Source organism: Tamandua tetradactyla, chromosome 3, assembly GCF_023851605.1.
Source record: "Tamandua tetradactyla isolate mTamTet1 chromosome 3, mTamTet1.pri, whole genome shotgun sequence".
Lineage (NCBI taxonomy): Eukaryota > Metazoa > Chordata > Mammalia > Pilosa > Myrmecophagidae > Tamandua > Tamandua tetradactyla.
Genome location: NC_135329.1, coordinates 169,208,224 through 169,229,361, shown reverse-complemented (window position 1 = coordinate 169,229,361; position 21,138 = coordinate 169,208,224). Strand labels below are relative to the sequence as shown.

Below are 21,138 nucleotides of genomic sequence, written 5' to 3'. Positions count from 1 at the left end.
AAACGCCAGAAACAACAGAGCCTAGAGAAACAACAAAATCCTCAGAGCCACCAGAAACTTCACAGGAGAGCCGACACAGATGTGAACACATGGAGAACAGAAACACAGATGTTTGCAGATGCTTGGAGCCCAGCAGATGTGGCCATGACATGTTAAGCAACCCTGAACCTGGAGAGGCAGATGCCAGTTCCTAACCCATGGACTTTCCTTGAATTAAAGTAACCTCTTGTTGGTGTCTTGATTTGAGTATTTTCATTGCCTTAAACTGCAAACTTGTAATTTACTAAATTCCCCTTTCGTAAAAGCTGTTCCAGTTCTGGTATATCACATTCTGGCAGTTAGCAGACTAACATAAGAATTATTATTATTTTTTCTTTCTTTCTTTCTTTTTGCATGGTCAGGCACTGAGAATCGAACCCAGGTCTCAAATAATTGTTTCAACTAACTTTTTTTTTTGCATGGGCAGGCTCCGGAAATTGAACCTGGGTCTCTGGCATGGCAGGTGAGAATTCTGCCACTGACCCACCACACCATCTTCAGCATGAATTATTTTTATCAGTACCATTTACTTTTTTTTTATTTCATAGTATAACATATGTACAAAGCAAAGAAATAAAAAGAATAGTTTTCAAAGCACTCTTCAACAAGGACAGATCCCAGAGTTTGTCATGGGCTACCATACGATCCGCTCATATTTTTCCTTCTAGCTGCTTCAGAATATAGGAGGCTAGAGGGCTTAAATGCTTTTTTATCATTAAAGTAGACTTTTTCCCTTCTTTCTTTGTGAAAAACAACATATGTACAAAACGCCCTAAATTTCCAAGCACAGCACCACAATTATTTGTAGAATATTTCAGACTTTCACATGGGCTACAGTTTCACAATTTTAGGTTTTTACTTCTAGCTGCTCTAAAAAACTAGAGACTAAAAGGGATATCAATTTAATGATTCAGCATTAATATTCATTTAAGTCCTATCTTATATGTATAATTTCACCATCACTTTGATCTTACCATACCTCTCTTACAGGTTGTTTGGGCCATGGCAATTCTAAATTTTTGATATCGGAAGGGTCTGTCACTAATATGGGGTAGGAAGATGGAACTATCTGATATTCTGGAGAGGCTGGGCTAGGTTTCAGGACTTATCTGGGCCAGAGACCCGTCTGGAGGTTGTAGGTTTCTGGAAAGTTCCTCTAGTGCCTGGAACTCTTGTGGAATCTAATAATTTGCCTTAGGTGCTCTTTAGGATTGGGTGGAATGGTCCTGGTTGGGGGTTGGCAGGTTATGATAGGTAACAAGGTCTACCTGAAGCTTGAATAAAAGCAACCTCCAGAGTAGCCTCTCAACTCTATTTGAACTCTCTCTGCCACTGGTACTTTATTAATTACACTTCTTTTCCCCCATTTGGTCAGGATATAATTGTTGATTCCACGGTGTCAGGTCTGGATTCATCCCTGGGAGTCATCACCCACGTCGCCAGGGAGACTTTCAACCCCGGATGTCATGTTCCATGTAGGGAGGAGGGCAATGATTTCACCTGCAGAGTTGGGCTTAGAGAGACTGAGGCCACATCTGAACAACAACAGAGGTCCTCTAGAAGTATCTCTTAGGCATGCCTATAGGGAGCCTAAGCTTCTATGCTACCTACATAAGCTTCACAAGAGTAAGCCTCATGATCAAGGGCATGGCCTATTGATTTGGGTGTCCCTAAAGTTTGACACAGTATCCAGGGATTCCCTGATGATAAGGTTTAATAGTTTCATATTTTGCCAATACTATTTGATTATCTGCTTAATATATTCTAGGATGTTTCCAGGTATTGCAACAATCTATACAGGATTAAAAGACCTCTTTCTTATTCTGGGTTTCCTGTGTTTCAATTGTTCAAGTGAACTATGCAGGTAGATTGAATTAGATTATGCACTACAGAAAATTTCAGTTCCAGATCAAATAAACCTTTCTTCCATTGGTCTCAAAGAGTATATGTGGTTCTAAGATACACACACTGTCTTCCTTACCCCTGTGTTCTGAATTAATTTAACCTCAACCTGTTTAGCTTTGTTCTTATCTCTAAATATCAGGTTATATGTATAAAGCAGTCTCTTAAAATCCAGAAATAATAATCACCACTCCAGACTTAATGTGTCTGCTCTGAAAGCTTACAATATAGGCCCCTATCTTCTTATAAGCATTTTCTAAAGGTGACCATACCATTGTTGTTATTTTGTTTCTGGCTGAGTTTGTCTCATCAAATGTCCCACATGTAGTATCATCTGCTTTTTCAACTGGAAAGGACTGCATGAAACCACTTGGGGAAAGAAATGCATAAAATAAAGCTAAGTGGGGAAAGCAGGCATAAAGGCAAGAGGCAAGGTGTGTCATACAAGCTACCTAGTTCATAATTTTACTGAAGTCAGTTATGTGCATAATAAACATTTTGCTTGACAGCTGTCCATGATTTCTTAAAAAATTCTCAAGGAATATGTCAAATAAATTACTTGGGAATACTTTTAAAAGATTAAGCACTTTTTAAAATTAACATTCAATAATACAAAAATTATTCTTGAGTCTGCATGCACTACCTTTTGAATCTCCCTTCTTTTGTTCTTAGCCAAATTTTTAAATGGATTTTAAATTTTAGAATAATTTTAGATTTATAGAAAAGTTGTAAAGGCAGTATATAGAGAGTTTCCCTTATTTTCTTTGCTCCGCTTCCCCTAACGTTAACATCTTATAACCAAGGTACATTTTATGAAAGCTAAGGTATTCAGATTGGCACTATATTATCAACTAAACCATAGACTTTATTGGAATGTCACTGATTTTTCCACTAATGTCCTTTATTTTTTTGTTCTGGAATCCAATCCAGGATACCATATTGCATATAGTTCCTCTGGTCTGTAACAATTTCTCAGTTGTTCCTTATGTGTTAGTTTCCTATTACTGTTGTAACAAATCACCACCTATCTAGTGGCTTAAAACTGTCATGCAGATTTATTCTCTTATACTTCTAGAGGTCAGAGTTTCCAAAATGGGCCCCAATGGGCCAAAATCAAGGTGCCGACAGGGCTGTGTTCCTTTCTGCAGGCTCTAGGACAGAATTGGTTTTCTGGTCTTTTCTAGCTTTTAGAGGCCATTGGCCTTCCTTGGCTTCTGACCCACTACCATCTTGAAGGCCAGGAGGATCAGCTGAGCCTTTCTCAAGATGCCATCTCTCTGGTTCTGACTCTTCTACATTCTTCCCCATTTAAGGATCCATGTGATAATATTGAGCACAACAGGGTGATCCAGGATTATCTCTGAATTTTAAAGCCAGTTGATTAGCAAACTTAATACCATCTACGGTCTTGATTGCCCATTGCTTTGTAATATACCATATTGATAGGTAATGGAGAAAAGAGGTGGACATATTTGTTGGGGCATTGTTCTCCCTACCACAGTGCGTGCTCTGGAACCCAAAGGTCTGCCTCACATGCAAAATACATGCACACTTTCCTAAGGTAATCAAAGGTCCCAACCCATTGCAGTATCAACTCAAGTTAAAATCTTATCTAACTCTCATTAGGTCAAAAGTCCCAAATTTCAACATGTAAATAAATCATCTAAATCAAGAATGGATAAGGTGCTGAGTATAGTCTACCTTGGAGCACAATTCTTTTCTGTATCTGTGAATATGAAACTCAAAACACAAATTAATTTCTCCCTCCAAAAATACAAGGGTGGGACAGGCATAGGGTATCATTTGTAGAAGTTCAGTTAAAAAGGGGAGAAATTGGAAGAAAAAAAGAAGTCACAAGTTTCAAGCTATTTCAAAATCCAGCTGGGCACACTCCATTTGTTTTCAAGACCTGTGAATAATCCCCAGTGGCTTTTAGGTACACCCTCTTGTTTGAGCCTCCACTGTGAGAGTCATCCTTCCTTGTTTATGAAAGGTAGCGCATGCTTACAGCTAAGTAAATTTATCAACCTGTTTCTTGCCTGTGCAATGTTGGTGACCTGACAGCTTTCTTTCATTTCATACCCTCTCTCTTTTGGTCTAAACTCGCAGTGTTCCTGCTGGAATAGAATTCTCAAGAACCTGCTGATATCCATTGAGACCCATGTTGGACTTCTAACTTTCAGGACAGTAAGACAGTGCATTTGTGTTGTTTTAAGCCATGAAGTTTGTGGTAATTTGTATAGCTGCAATAGAAGATATGATTGGATCTACCATATGGAGATCATTGAAGACAGTGATAAAAGCTGCTTCAGGGAAACTGATAAGTAAAAGCTATTTTTGAGGAATTCAAAAGAGAAAGGAAAAAGACAAATTGAAGAGAGAGCATGTGTAGACTACACTAGAGTTTTGCTACATACTCCATGCTTTGTTTTTTTTAATGCAATTTTATGAGATTTATTCACATGCCATATAATCATCCAAAGTTTACAGTCACGGTTCACAGTATCATGGTATAGTTGTGCATTCATCACCACAATCAATTTTTGAACATTTCATGAGTACAGAAATACATATAAGAATGTAAATAATATTAAAAATTAAAAAGAATACCTATTTAATAACACATCCTATACCCCTTATTTCCTCCCATTATTGTTTAATTTATCTGTCCTTATGTTTTTACTCATCCACATACTAGTTAAAGGAAGTGTCAGCCACAAGGTTTTCAAAATCGCATGGTTACACTGTGAAAACTCTATACTTTCTTAACTATTTGTCTCACCTCATTATCTTCCTAGACAGGCTTGTACCTCCTCCCACTGTATGCCACCTCACATTTTTCTGGTTAATTTCCTCTCACCAACTTATAACATTGCATGATATAAGTTCTGTCCCATCTAATCTTCTTTGTATTCTCAGCATTTAGCAGAGTGCTTAACTTGTAATAGATGTCAATAAATGCTTATTGAATTGGTAATTATTTTGGGAATTCTTGTGCATTGATAAAATTAAGCAATTATAAAGTATACCTTACTACCCTTTGAAGTTTTATTATCTCTCTTCTTTACACAGAGTTCAGGAGTTAGGCTTTTATTCAAATATTTGGCAGAAAGAACAAATATCCATCAAATTTCAATCAAATTATAGCTTTAGCACATAAAAAACTATTTACTTAGGTGAAAGCTCTTTTTCAGAGAAATATTTGTAGATCATTATCCTAAGTTTCAAAGTAAATTTCTGAGTAAGTCCTGAGTTGTGCTTTTCCATGGGAAGAAAAAAAGTATTTATAAAACTGAATATGAAGCTATTTAACTTTCAGGAAAGAGGATGCTAGGAAATGCTATAAACATTTGAAAGCTTAAACACACCTGCATTGAAAGCTTAAACAGACAAAGACATAGGAACTAGGAAATTAAACCAATTAAAATAATCAGGAAGCCAAACTTATGAAAATAAACAGAAAAATTATTTAGGTTTCAAGGTGTCAACGAATTTCACTTCCTTGATTTTAATTTTTTCTTTTAAACTTTCTCACTAGTTCCTATCAAGTCCCTATGCTTCCTCTCAACAATCCACCCCACCAATAGACACAATTTCCTGTGGCTTCAGAAACCAGATTACTCAATTAATTTTTTCCTGTCCTCTCACCATGTACATCTTCCCACATTTTGTCTTTTATTGCCTCATAGACATTGAAATCTACTTTGAGTAAGCAGCACCATCTTACATTACCAGAAGGAAATCTTTGATCTCGCAACTACACCACTCTTAAATAACCTGGAACAAAAAAGGAAGCAAGTGGTGCTTCTCAGTAGCCGAGATTCTCTCACAAAGACCGGAGTCTACAATTCATATAATTTAGTCATTGGAGCATCTTCCAGACTCACACTCTAAGTCTGCTTACTTTGATACAGTCCATTTATCAGTATATCCTGAGGATATTAATGAATGATGTCATAAAACTACCACTATTAGAATAGAAATCTATTAGAGTAGAAATAATGGAAATCATTACCACGCTTAAGAAATGAGCTTCATTTGTTCACAAGGTACATTTTTGTGGAAAATGTCATTTCTTAATAATGCAGAGAATGTTTTAATTTTTTTTTCAATTCATCCAGCAGCAGTGCCTTATGATTTTAAATTTATTTAGTTTAGAAGTTAATTGTGTTTGTACAAAAGTTTGAAGATAACTAAGGAAACCCTAGGGCATCACAAAATCTACTGAAGTCTACATTCTGCAGTGGCTATGGAAGTAAAGTCTGGCTGATGAGCCACACTTAGTCAGTTGGTTTTGAATTCAGATGCTTGGGTTCAGACTATTATTTTGCAACTGACTAGCTGTGTGAACTTTGTCAAACTACATAACTGTTTCCTGCCTCAGTTTCCTCATATGTGAAAAGAGAATAATAAATATAGCCACCTGTTAGTGTGGTATACAGAGTAAATACACAATAAATCTTATTTGTTATAATCATTTTTCTATAGTTTTATTTTTATCCCTATCAGAAACACACATATATATATAGAGAGAGAAATCAGGAAGAATTAAAAAATCTTAGCATTGAAAGAGAACATAATTTTTCAATGAAGGGAACTTAGAAGCTATGAAATCCTACTTTCACCCAGTGTACGCATCTCTTCTCAACTCCCCTGACAGTTATTTAGCATCTGCATGAGAAATTCACTGAAAAGAGCGAACTCTTTTAGGAGTGCTTCTTTTGTGGCATGGCTCTGCCAACTTTATCCATGGGTCTCAGTCTACCTTTTAGAGCAATAGAGGATGAAAACACCCAACCTTTATGAGTGTTGACTGTGTTTCAGGTATATGCTATAACCCTTACATGTACCGTTGTTAATCCTTAACAATAACCCTATGGAACTGATATATTTAACTCTATTTTAATGATGAAAAAATTGAGGCACAGATGGCCAAAGATCTTTTCTGAGGTCATACAGTTAATAAGTTTGAAAATGATGGAATATTCTTATCAGTAACATCCCTCTAAAGTATTTGAAAATACACTATTAGAAAATATGCTTTTAGCCTTCTCTAAGCTCTCTCTTTCCTGCAGTAAGCAATTCCTCCAGGTATTCTTTATATGCTATGAAGACTATATTTTGTATCTGTCACCCTTTCCTGAGTACCTTAAAAGTTCTTAATAATGCTCTTAAGTGTGCCACTCAGGAGTGACTCTTCTCCAGATAGATATGCTTATTCTGATTGGGACCTTACTAATTATACAGTCTAAGATATTTTATTATTTTCTGCAGCTATATCAAAATATTGATTAATGTTCAACTGGAGATCAATTAAAGCCTCTAGGTTTTTTCCCCCCTCACTCAAAATGCTATCAATTCTTGTCTCGCCTGTCTTGTACATGCAGAGGGTGTATTTTTATTTTTGTTTTTTAAATCTTAACATGTTTAGTTAATTTCACTTCATGGGTTTCATCTCAATGTTCTGCCTTGTCAAGATCATTTTGAATCTTACTTCTGTCACCCAGCGTATTAGCTCTGCCTTTCAACTTAGTGTTATCTGTTAATTTGATAACCATGTTTTCTGTGCCTTCTTCAAAGCTGTAGATAAAAACACTGAATAGAAAAGGGGCAAAGATATAATCTTGTAACACTACCAGAGACATTTTAGTTAATGAGGCTCTCCCCAAGTGAGTAATGGTCAAGCAATAAAAAATAATGTGGCTCTGTTTGCATAGTATTAAATAGTTGTAAAACCCTATATTTATCATATAAAACATTATCTTGATCTAATCCAGTCCTCATAACCATGTAATTGGATAGACAGAAATTAGATTCAAGGACAACAAGCTGCGGTGGAGAAGTAAGTGCCTGCTGTGTGTTAGGATTTTAGGAGCTTTGAAAAGACTGCTTCTCTTCCTTGAGTTCTTCCTCATTTAATTAATTGGCATGAGGAATTCCACTCTAGTCCTAATTCAACTTTTTATCCCAATGGCCAATCTAGTCGTATAACTTTTCTGAAATGGAAGAGTCCTTGCTTTGCTTTTGCCAGTTGTCCTATGGCCGGGAGTTCCAGACGTTGAATACCCACCTTCATTTCCCATTACTGCTCATTTGGAGTCCTTGATGCTTAGACTTCTTAACTGAGACTGTAGTGTCACTGCAGATGCCATCAGCTCCCAGCGCCTTTAAGCTCCTATCTCATTTTCATGATTTTTTCTTTTGCAATGATCCCAAGCTAATGCAGATAGAGACAGAGTGGGAGGGATCATGAGATCACCACTAGCTGGGAGATGAGGCTCCTAAAAACAAACTTTGCCCACCACTTGATTTGGCACGGAGAGCCCCTACTAAAAATTATTATTGAAGTAGTTTGTACATGAATATTTATATGGCTTGGAAATAAGATATATGCAAGGACACCAAAAATTCCTTTTTTTAGGCCGGAGAAGAAGTGACCTAATTATTGTTTTCTGCTACATGACGAATTGTGCCCATCTGTTTTTCAGCTCCACCAGGAATAGAACTAGAGGAAACAGGCTTAATCTGTAGCCTGAGTTTTGTAGTTTAAACAGAAAGGAGAATATCCTGACAGTGAGTAGTGGATTATAGAAGTTGTTTCTTATGAGATTTAGATTTCCATCTGGCTGGGGTATGTTTGATGCAGATGTCTATGACGGTGGCAGAGGTAGGGGAAAACGTACGTTAAGTGACCTCTCAAAGATTCCTGTTCCTAAGAACTTATGATAAACTTTTTGGACAAAATAACTAAAATGGCTTCATGATTTCCTAACTTTTTAAATGCAAGATAAAATGAATTTTTAATTTATTGGGGGAAATCATTTAAATATAACTTCAAAAATGGATGTTCAGTTATTTCTAGAGTGTAGGAGGGCAGACCTGAGATTTTTTAAAAGATTGAACATGGTTTACTGAAATGTATTTTTGTGCTTCCCCTAGAAAAAGTTGTTATTTATTCCTTTATGCTTTATGTTTCTAAAAATGAATTTGAATTTGGAAAGAAGCAAAAGTTTTTTCATGTGACAGTATTTGACTTTAGATAATATTGATAGTAGCAACATTAATACCCATCATCTTTGCCCATGAGTTTGATCAAAAAGCTTTAAGACTTAGTAATTATGGTTATGGAACTAGGAAAATTGTAGACAATAGCAAGAGAAATAAACACAGCCCAAATAATGTGTTATACAATATGGTTAGCTAAAGCACATGATCTAGTTGGAACACAAAAGTCGAAATAATCATAAAGAAAGAAAGAAAATGAGGTGCAAAGTGAGCTAAGATAAAGGTCATCTTAGAAAGCTATATAATGTTATACAAATAGCTAAAAAAAAACACATGAAGAGATGTTCATCTTCATTAGACATAAGAGAAATGCAAATCAAAACTACAGTGAGTTAGCTCACATTTATAAGAATGGCCGCTATTAAACACAGGAAACTACAAATGTTGGAGAGGATGTGGAGAAATTGGAACCCTTACTCATGGCTGCTGGGAATGCATGATGGTCCAGCCACTGTGGAAGACAGTCTGGCGGTTCCTCAGAAAACTAAATATCGAGATGCCCTATGATCCACTACTTGGTGTATACCCAGAAGAGATGAAAGCAGTGACATGAACAGATATTTGCACACCAGTGTTCATAGTGGGTTTATACACAACTGCCAAAATATGGAAACAATTCAAGTGACGATCAACAGATGAGAGGATAAGCAAAATGTGGTATATGACAGAATATTATGCCCCAGTAAGATGAAATGAGGTCTTGAAGCAATGACAACATGGATAAACTTTGAGGATGTAACGCTGAGTGAAATAAGTCAGACATAAAAAGATAGATACTGTATAATTTTTCTAATATGACCCTGGTAAATGTAAAAACAGAGTCTTACAATGTAGAATATAGGGGACCTAGAGATACACAGAAGCTAGAGATAGGTGAACGATTACCTAATAAGACTGAACTTAAATGCATGGAAATGTTAAGAGCAATGGTAGTTCATTAGTGGGTTTTTAGGTAATAATGCCATATTGAAGGTGAATATGATTGAAAGCGATTTTATAGAGCCGTGTATCTCACCAACTAACACAAAAAATATAGATAAGTTCTCGCATGAACTACTTTAAAGGTTTGAATCTTGTACAAAGAATAAATAATAGAGGGATATAGGGGAAAACTGCTACTGCATGCTATGGACTAAATTTAACAGGAAGACATCACCAGTACTACAGCAATTCCAGGGGTAAATAATTGTGGGGGGAGGACAAGAGTTAAGGGGAGGTTTGATTTTTCTCTTTGGTGAGGGTGTGCTTATTTGCTATTTTTTTCTTTGCAGAAATGAAAATTGTCTAAAATTGAGAGTGATGGTGATTGTACAACTATGTGAGGATACTGTGAGACATGAATTGTTTATTTTGTATATTATCCATGATACCCAATGAATGGTGGTGGTCGAATGTTACATTGACTGAGATGCAGAAAGGTGAACTCTAGTGTATACATCTGATGGATATTGTGTGGCAACAGAAAAGATTGGAGTCGTGAGGCATGCAAAGAGGTAAATGAACCCTGAGGACATTATGTTGCGTAAGAATAAGCCAGAAACAAAAGGACAAATATTGTATAATCTCTTTTAGAAAATATTTATAAGAAAATTGGGGCCTAGATTGTAAGCTCTTATAGTAGTCACATTTATTCCTGAGCTTTAAGTGTTATTTCTAGATTCTGAGAGGCTGTCCTATACATGCATAACCTGGTATTACTCTGGAACTTTGGGTACCTATGCAGCATAAGACTCAGAGTTGGAGTTCTGCAGTTCTGAAAGTTAGCATTGCTATATACAACATTGTTAAATAAACAGAAAAAGAAATCAGGGTTCAGGTAGAGATAAGAATGAGGCCAATCTGGTTGGGACTAAGGTAAATCAGAATACAGGGTAAAGGATGACAACGTACTGTAGAACTTCACCTACAGTATGAGATGAAATGAAAAGACGTTTATTTTGTGTGCAACCTAACTTTTCTGTAGCTCACAATTTAAATCAACCTGTCTGGGGAGCTCATTTAAACAGCCCAAATATGGAGCCCAGAATGGGAATGAGGGCTTGTAATTCTGTACAGCTTAATGTAATACCTGGATACATTCCAGAGTATGTTGAGCAGATAATTAAAAATTATTGATATAGCTCCTTTAGGGACTGGATAAAAAATGTGGAATTATTAAGTCCCCCACCTGGTAAACCCCAGATATGCTCTCAAACACTTTAGGGACTCCCAAATTAAAAGGCCAAACCCTTCAGTTTGAGGCTTGCTCTTATGAAACTTACTTCTGCTGTGGATAAACTAAGCCTACCTATAATTATGCCTAACAGTTACTTCTAGTGAACTTCTTTTGTTGCTCAGATGTCGTCTCTCTCTTTCTCTCTATGCCCAATTCTACAAGTAAAATCATTACTCTCTCCACTACATGGGACATGATGTCCAGGAGTGTGTGAGTCTCCCTGGCAATGCGGGGCATGACTCCCAGTGATGAGCCTGGCCCTGGCACTATGGGCTTGCTAATGTCTTCCTGACCAAAACAGGGAAAAATGTAACAAAATAAGGTAGTAGTGGCTAAGAGAGTTCAAATAGAGTTCAGAGGCTATTCTTATAAACTGCAGCTAGATAGTGCTAATTGCCAGTTTACCAACCCCCAATCAACATCATTCCTGTTAACCCCAAAGAACACCCCCATATGATATTCTACAAAAGTTGTAGGCACTAAGTTTACTTTTCAGAAACCTAAACCTTCAGATGGTTCCTAGGCCAGATAAGTCCTGAAACACAGAGGGGCCAGTCCCTCCACGAACATCAATCAGTTCCAACCCCCCATTCCATATTGTCAACACCCTTTTTCAATGTGAAAAAAAGTTAGAATGGGCATAACTCAAATATTTTTAAGATTGGGAGAAAGATCAAAGGAGAAGGAGGAGTTATAACAGAGAAGCTAGGGTTTAAGAAATGAATATGACTACTGGATTATTATATTGATTTTTCTTTTTAGTCTCCAGTATCTTAGACCAGCTAAAAGAAAATTTGTGGAACCGTAACCCATATCAAACTTTTAAATTTGTTCTATAACTACTTTTGAAAATGTGCTTTGACATTTATTCCTTATTATATCTATGTTATATTTCATAACATATACATTAAAAAAGAAATAAGTGTAAATATCAAAGTATTGAAATTCTGCTAAACGCACACATGGCATCTGCACTGTTCTCTCCAAAGCAAGTGCTAAATCTTAATAATGCGAACTTCTGTATCCTGATAGAAAATGTTAAATATTCAAGACTGATAATTAAGAGAGAGATTTTATGATAGTGGATTAAGTACTAGTAATCACATTACAACCTCCAATAAGGATTCTGTGTACCAGGTGCCTTTCATGTTAGAAAATGACTGCAATATTTACTTTCTTGATTATATTTGAACATTGGATCTGAACAAATGAGAAATTAATAATTTAATTGAGGCCAACAACAATGCTTTTATGACTTAATTATCAACTTTCGAACAAATATTAAAGTTATGCCAAAGGAACTATGCCAAATGCTGGTATTTTTATATAAAATGTGATTTAATCTTTAGGTTAGGCAGCTCTTTCTTAAATCTACAAAAGGTTCTTTAGAGATATCAATAATAGGTAGAATGTTAGGGATTTTCCTGGGGAGATATTTCTACTGTTTCTTAGTTTTATTTTAATAAGTAAAGTGGTTCAGACCCCTGCCATTCAGGGCACATAGAATAAACTAATATCTTCCTAAAGAATAGAAATTAAATTTTGAGAAATCTGTTAATTACTATATAGAGGGTGTGCCAGTTTGAAACTATTGTGTATCTCAGAAAAGCTATTTTCTTTCAATCCTGAACAAATCTGACCTACTCTTTAGGGTGGACCCTTTGATTAGGTTGTTTCCATGGAGATTGAGCCATTCAATTTGTAAGTGTGACTCTTGATTAGATGGAGATGTGAATCTGCCCATTTAAGGTGGGAAGTTTGATTAATCAACTCCAGTTGATGAGTTTACTGGAGTCTTTTAAAAGGGGAAACATTTTACAGTTGCTTCAGAGCCAACACAGACACAGACATTAGGAGATGCTTGGAGTGTTGACAGAGAGAGCAGACACCTAGATACAGACTTTTGGAGATGAAGAGCCCAGCAGACATCACCATGTATCTTCCCATGAGATGCTAAGCAATCCAGAACCCAGATTTGTTCAGAGGAGTTAAGTGAAGGTGCACAGATGCTTAGAGAGGAAACCACTGGCATTAGAAGCTGGAAGCAAGGGAACAAGAACCAGTTGATACCAGGCATGTGCCACCCCATGTGACAGACATCAGCCTTTCTTGAGTCAAGGTATCTTTTGCTATGTGCCTTAGTTTGGATATTTTTATGGCCTTAGAACTGTAAACTTATAACTCAATAATTTCCCATTTTAAAAACCATTCTATTTCTGGTATATTGCATTCGCAGCATTTAGCAAACAAAAACACAAGGGGATAAAATCCTCTAAGATTTTCACAATTCCTGGCAGCATTGGTTAGCATATTTGACTGAAGTTGATGTCACTATGGGAATTAAATTGCCTTTGCTTTCCTTTTCTGATGATCTTCTGCCTATTTACTGAGCCTGCCTCTCTGCCATTCCCTAGGTCTCAATATGTTTATATCTAGCTGACGCTACTATTCTTTCAAATGATATTTACTCACTAACTTGGATAGATCTACAGTTCTATGCCTTAACCCTTACCATTTCCACTAAAAGTAACAAATTGAGAGAATGCAATATATACTTTGTAATAGAAAGCTCTGGATTTGTGTGAGGTCATAAAATTTGGGGGATACAGTTACAGTAGCTCATGTGCTTGAGAAATGAATGACTTGGGTGAGAGACAAACTGAGAAATCCTCTATTAAAAAATAATCTGATTAGGTTATATTTAAATATGCTAATGAAAGTAGATTTTAGCTGAGAAACAGATGAGGTCCCTTTAAAAATAAAAAATTTGGTAAGTGTGGTGGTTTGGAGTTATATAGCCCAGAAAAACATGTTCTTAATCTTAATCCATTCCTGTGGATGTGAACCCATTGTATGTAGGACCCTTTGATGAGGCCACTTCAGGTAAACTATAGCCTAACTGAATCAGGTTTGGTTTTAATCCAGATTACTGGAGAACTTTATAAACTGAATGAAAGTCAGATGGAAAGATGATATGGTAACTCAAAAGCCAGAAGTTAGAAGTCAGCTGCACTGGGAAGTAAGGCGAGGTTGCTGCCATATGCATTGTCATGTGACAGAAAAGCCAACAATCGAAGATTGCCAGCAGCCAGCTCCAGAACACCATATTTGTAGGGGAGAAAGCATTGTCTTGCTGACACCATGATTTTGGACTTCTCTAGCCCTCAAACCCTGATCCAATAAATTTCAGTTGTTTTAGCCAACATTTTACATGGTGTTTGTTTTAGCAGTTGGGAAACTAGAACTGGAAGTAAACCTAATAGTTACAAAATGCATTATATGAAGTCTTAAAACTAAGAAAAAATTTTGAAGATTTGATCCCTTCTGGTATACCACTAGCTGTCTATCCTTTAAAATCTCTTCTCTTCTTCCAGGGCATGCGGCACACCACTAGAGGCTACGTTTAACAACCCCCTTTGCTGCAATGTGAGGAGAAGTGATGCATAAAATTTTGCTCTTGCTCAATTACTCATTCTAGGCTTACCCCTTTTCCATTTTTTTTGTGGTATGGAACATGAACACGCTTAAGACCCAGTTTGACCAGGAGATGAGAACTATGCCCTGGGGGCAATGTGGAGTAACAAGGTAAAAGGAACATGGTCCCGTGATAACTAAATGCAATAGAGCCAACCTTCCAAACTGGCTACTCACCCTGAAACATAAATACTTACCTCTTTGACCCGGAAGTCTCTTTAATATAGAAACATATCTGTACCTTAACCTATCTACCCTTTATGGACCAGTATTTCAAGCCAAGAAAAAATATTAGGGTGAATTATGTTAGACAGCTTTCATGATAGGAAATATTAATAAGAAAGTCTTCAAATTATACCATGTTTATGTTCTTATCTTTTTATCCCTTCAGAATCACTCACACCCTTTCTTCATTTTGTTCATTAGCCCATGCAGCTTTTTTGGATTGCAGAAACAGGCATCCGTGCTTTCTGACTTGTGGTTAAGTTTGACTAATAGAGAGTCCTGGAAAAAGATGAGAAGTAGGTAAATGAGGTCAAGGTACTTACTCTTCTGGCTTTTCCCATATACGGGTGTTTCAGGCTATTTCATCCCTCTAACTGCAGGTAACTGCTTCTTTTAAGTAGTCTTCCCTACATGATTCTCTCCTCTTTTTCAGCAATGGCTCCCTCACCTTGTCCTTTTGATGTTAATAAAGTTGGGTTACAGAACCATCCCTGTGGATCCCTTCACCCTGTCAACGCCTTTATAAATAGTCACTTTGTAATTAAGCTCTCTTTGAATTATCTTAACTTGAATGTTCCATCTGTTTCCTGTTGGGAACCTGAGTGAAACACTATTTGTGCATCATTCTTTACAATATAATACTTATGGTTAGGAATTTATTTGTGATCAGTTTGAAGTTACTCTATTTTTTAAGAAAACGTTGTAATTGAAGGGAAAGCATTCAATTTAGGTAACTATACCTATGCAACCATAATTATTTTATAATGAAAACCTGACTCAGATTCTGGTTTCTTTATTTCCAGAGAGGCTAACTTAAATTACAGACAGAGTGCTTAGAAAAAAACAGTACAGCAAACAAAAACAAAAGAATAGCATTGAAATTAGTCTATTCTAGGTAGCAATGACTCATGTTCATGGAGGTTGGTGGTAGAACAGTATTTTTATGAGTCTGGTTGTCTGTCCTGATGTTCAAGTGCTGTGGAACAACAAGTGGGCTGTAATGTGGATGTTTTATCAGCCCCTAGCATTGGCTTACTCAATATTCTTTCATTTTGAAATGACAGAAGTTAAGTACACAAGGTTTATAAAAAAAGTTAATTTCTTTGCTTAAATAATTAGGAAGTCTGAGGAATATCCTAAGCATTGTAGAGTGAAAAAGTGGCTTTTTTCTTGAATTCATGGCTTTAATTTGTTCTATGCATTGACCTCATTTTTAGGCAGAATGTTTTTGTATGTTGAGAAAGATGGTCGTGCGGTACAATGATGGCTCAGTGCCAGAGCTCTCGTCTGCCATGCCAAAGAAAAAGAAAGATTGGTTGCTAACAGCCTTAACTAAATATAGATATTTATGGTATATGATCCTATGGGAATAGAACCCCTTCCCCTTTCAGATTTAATCCATCACATCTCATTAAGCTACTGTGATTAGCTCCACCTGAGTCAAATTCCCAATTCTTGGCTGTGATTATGTGGATTTGATGTTTTGAATGGACCTAGCTTGGGTCATGTGTCCAGTTCTGTGGGCAAATAGGATCAGGTGTTATAATTAAGAGGAGGAGCGGCAGTTGATGGATAAGAATAATATGTTCCAGATATAATATGGCATCTTAGCATCAAACATCTCTTTTATAATCTCTCAAAAAATAAGATGGAATGTTTTTAACTCTTTGGTGGAAAAGCTAATGGTCTTGGACATCTACTTCCATTATGGCAGGCTTAGTAATTTGGATCAACCTCCCCTCTGAAGAAAACTAAATATGCTGAATAAAAGGTTATACAATAGCTCCTTAAATGCATCAAAGAGCTAGTAGGTTAGGGCGAGATTCCTGAAACAAAGTCAGAGAAAGCTAGGGTCTAGAGAGGCAAGAGCAGCACTTGAAACTGCTTTTGCTCAAAGGACATTTACTGTTCTTTGTAAAGCATCTTAAAAACTGAGCTTAAGGTTTAGCTCAATTTCAGCCTTACATGTTGAGGGAAGAAATGTTAAAGTTGAGGACCTTTCCTAAATAGAGTGTCTGATTACCTTTGCCTCTACACATACATACCTCAACTGGTACCTAAAGAGCTACAATCACAGAATAAATCTCAGCACATTTCATAAAGCTTTTGTTTTTGGACAATAGTGGAATTATGTTAGAAATTTATAACAAAAGGATAACTAGAAAATCCCTAAATTTTTGAAAACTTAAAAATATGTTTATAAATAACCCATAGATGAAAGATTTCATAAAGAAAATTTGAAAATATTTTGAACTAAATGGTGTAAGAATAATACCTATCAGATCATGTGGGATTCAGGTAAAGGAGTGGTAGAGAGAAATTTATAACCTAAATAAATGCAATAAAAATGAATAATGTGTAGAAAGCCATGAGCCAAGCAGAAATCTCAAGTTAGAAAAAAAGCAAGAAAAACTGAAGAAAGTAGAAGAAACCAAATAATAAAGATAAGAACAGAAATTTATAAAATAGGAACCAAGCATAAATTGATTTTTAAAAAGGATTGATGAAATTAATGTAATCATATTTTTACTCTTTTTTTTAAAAACTAAAAAATATATTTTTATTGAGAAAACTTCACACACATACAGTCCATACATGGTATTCAATCAGTGCCTCACAATATTGTCACATAGTGGTGTATTATCATCATGATCATTTTTAGAACATTTGCAATACTCCAGAAAAAGAAATAAAAAGAAAAAACTCCTTATCTCATACTCTATACCCCACCTTCTCATTGACCACTAGTATTTCAATATACCCATTTTGTTTACCCTGTATTTCCCATATTATTTGTTCAATTTTTAGCCTTATTTTTTTTACTCATTTGTCCATGACATAATAATATTTTGACTGCAAATGTTAAAAGGCAATGTTAACATCAGGAGATTAAAGTTGGGAACGAGACGTGTGATTTATTGGTTGGCTTGGGAGTTTGACTACTTTTCAAGATATTCTCAGTCTTCAATCCACACTTCTTTTTCTGCATTCTTGTTGTTATCTAATGCTATAGAACTGTTGAAAAGTTTCCATTTTTGAGGACTGTCTCCCCCTCTTGTCTCCAGCCATGAATCTGCCAGGAACTTTAATTCAGATTTACTATAGCAAGATTAAAACATTTTTCATATATACATATTTATGTATATATACATAATGCATACACATACGCATACACTTATACATAGACTCATTCTAATGAAAGGTCAGGGTTTACTTAGGCTTAGCTTCTTTCATGGCCTTGACTCAGGGGCTTAATTGTGCAGGAATTTGTTTGTTTGTTTCTTCTTCATTGTTTGTAGTTACAGGCAAAAAGATCTTAATCCTGCAAAATGTGGAAATTCGCTTTGATTGGCTCTGCTTGAGTCATATATCCAGTCTAATTACTTTGGCCAACGGAATATGGATATTTTGCCTGTCCAAGCTTGACTTGAGCCTTACAAGTCAACACCGGCCCAAGATAATATTGCCATCAACAAAACTGCATGGATTAATAATGGGTGTAGGGCTGGTGCTCTCAAAGCAAAAACAGGTTATTATTACCACAAGGAGTGACAGGTGTTTGGTGGGACACAAAACAACCAAAGTCGATTGCAAAAGCTCTGTTGTTTAGTGAGATTTTCCTTGTTTTGCACTGCCTGAACCACTTAACATTTTAAAAATTTGCAGGTGAAGACAAATAACGTTTTTTATAGGGTAAAAGATTTGTAAGTTGATATTGCTCTAGTAAGTTTAATTCTTAGAGAACTGATGTGGAATGACCTTTTAGAATAGTCTTCTCATGTTCCTTTATTGTTTAACGAAGGAAGGGATCCTAGGAGACCCTTACACCAAATTCTGCTTGATAGAGAATGATGCCATAGTGAAAGCATGGTATCCTGTTAAAGACATGTAAGTTTTCCATTGGGAGAATCCAACTCTGGAGGGTGTTAAAATTAATCTTTTTTTTTCACAGCCTCAGGAATATGCTGAAATTGATTCCACTTTCAAATGTTTCAGTTCAAGGAAGAGAAGAGTGAATTAGAGTCCCAAAGATTCAGTTGCCTCTATAATAATTATTCAGGACAGGCACAGATGTGACTTTTTTGTGTGTATGCTGTATGGTGGGGGTCATATGTCATTCTTTTCCCATGTGAGTTTCCCGTTATTGCAGCACCATTTGTTGATTTTGGGGGTGGGGGGTGGGGGGAGTGCGCGGACCTGGAATTTAACCTGGGTCTCCCGTATGGCAGGCGAGAATTCTACCTCTGAACTACCCATGCACCCCCATAGGCGGAATTTAAGGGACAGCTCTTTTCCCAGCATTCTATGAAATGGGAAATGACCTGGTTAATTCTATAGTCTTAAAGAGCTGTTCCATGAGTTCCTCCTATTTTCTAACAATATGCAAAATATCCTAGGAATAAAGAGCTACAGTAACTTTACTTAAGAGGAGAGCTGTTTGCCAAAGACAAAGCAATTGTTTTCTTATGATGTTATGCATGTATCATAATGTTTCCTCACAGGATGATCCCTGCATTTAACAATAATATGAATGGAATCAATTCACACTGCTTTTCCTCAACATATGGATTTATTTTGTAGATTGCTGGAGGTAGTGAGAACTGTGTGGAAGGTCGTTTTATGAGCCCCTTTTTTGGGAGGTCAGCTGGGCTATTGTTTCTTCATTCCCTCAAATTTGATAATGTGGGTGGAGTGTAGGCAGGTCTTTTCAAAATCAGTGAGGAATACTTTCTCTCAAGTAGGTAGAAAATGGTAAATCATTTATATAAGTCAGACTAAGTCTTAAAGTCCATACTAAACTTCTCTAGTTTAATAAATCCATTTGCTACAGTATTGTCGTTTGAAAACCAGCTCCATTCTAAAAGACCATACAGTTTTGTGGAATTTAAGTCCTTATGCCTTCAGTCAACACAGCACTTCTCCTTCGAAATCTGAGAGAGTGTTTTATATTAGAAGGAAACTCAGCTTTGGTCCTAACACCCTGTATTGAATAAATGAATACAAAAAATTAATAAAGGATTTCTGTTCAGTCTAGCATTATACATGATAGCTTTATCTTTTCATTTCCAAAGTAGTTGTATATTTTAGCACAAATTACATCAAATGTAAAACATTGAAACCATATATCTTCTGCTTTCTCTGCCCCCTTTTCTAGGTAGGTATGGCTTCCTATGGTGAAATGGCAGTCAGGGATTAGGAAAGAGGATAATTAATGTAGACCACTTTTATTCTCCACCTGGTTTAGGCATAAATCAAAGAAGATGAATGTCCAGCCATTATAAAGAAATTTAAAAATGTTGCCTTACACAGGAATTTTTGTTCTTGTTTTTTTACATATGTTACCAAGAACCATCACCTTTTCCCTACTTCTTGTCTACATCTTCACTCAGCTTCTCCCAATGCTCAGTGTAAAGAGTCTTTAAGTCCTCTGTATTGATTTGGAAACTGCTTTTAGTGACAGTTTTGTTGCCTCCTAAGGATTGAAGCAGAGAACTGAGGAACTGGTCACAAACGACTCATTTTCTTGTCTTCCCTCTGCTTGTCTATCAATCAGAGTCTTACTGGTGGCTATTTTGTGGTTTGGAATCTCATCCTCCCATCCTTCCTGAAGCTTCAATCGGCTTTTACAACTAAAACAAAGAACAAACACAGATTTTAAGTGTGAAAGCTTAGAGAAGATCTAGTTATCTTCCCAACTTGTATTATTTTATATACTACCTCTCCATATCCTTATTGAGCAGTTTCTTTTCCCTAGTATGTTGAGAGTCATCCAAATTGATAGGCATATATCTACTCTATTAATGGTTAAGTCTAATCTCAGGGAACACTGGGAAGTAGGCATATGGATCTTTGGAGTCTCTCCTGCCAGATTTTTTTTCACCTTAATACAAAAGCATGGCATGTTTATTATAGATTTTTTTAGAAAATGAAGTAAAACCATAGGAAGAAAAGGAAATATCATTGGTAATTTTACCACCCAGAGATAATGCAGTTAACATTGGCCAAATATCATGGTAAAATTTATTATGTGACTACTAGGTGCCCAGGACTCTGCTAAGCACTGACAATAAAAGCAAAACAGGTCCCATTCAGGAATTTTGACCACCCTTTCTTCTTTTAATTCCCCTTCTAGGTACCCAGGATAGTCTTCAGTCTTCTCAGTGTTTCCACCCCAGCCCCCACCCTTTCACAGACACGCTGGCATTTTTCTTCAATAG

At 36.3% G+C, this 21,138-nt stretch overlaps 1 long non-coding RNA gene across 2 annotated transcripts in view; it reads left to right on the top strand.

Moving 5' to 3' along the window:
- LOC143676482 (uncharacterized) overlaps positions 1-21,138 on the top strand; it is a 55,759-nt gene that overhangs the window by 29,463 nt on the left and 5,158 nt on the right. Inside the window, exons 2-4 of one of the 2 annotated variants that reach the window (XR_013172122.1) lie at positions 4,051-4,128; positions 10,278-10,499; positions 14,596-14,806. This is a non-coding gene — a long non-coding RNA (uncharacterized LOC143676482). The remainder of the gene's footprint in view (positions 1-4,050; positions 4,129-10,277; positions 10,500-14,595; positions 14,807-21,138) is intronic. The other variant, XR_013172123.1, reaches the window with a different exon arrangement.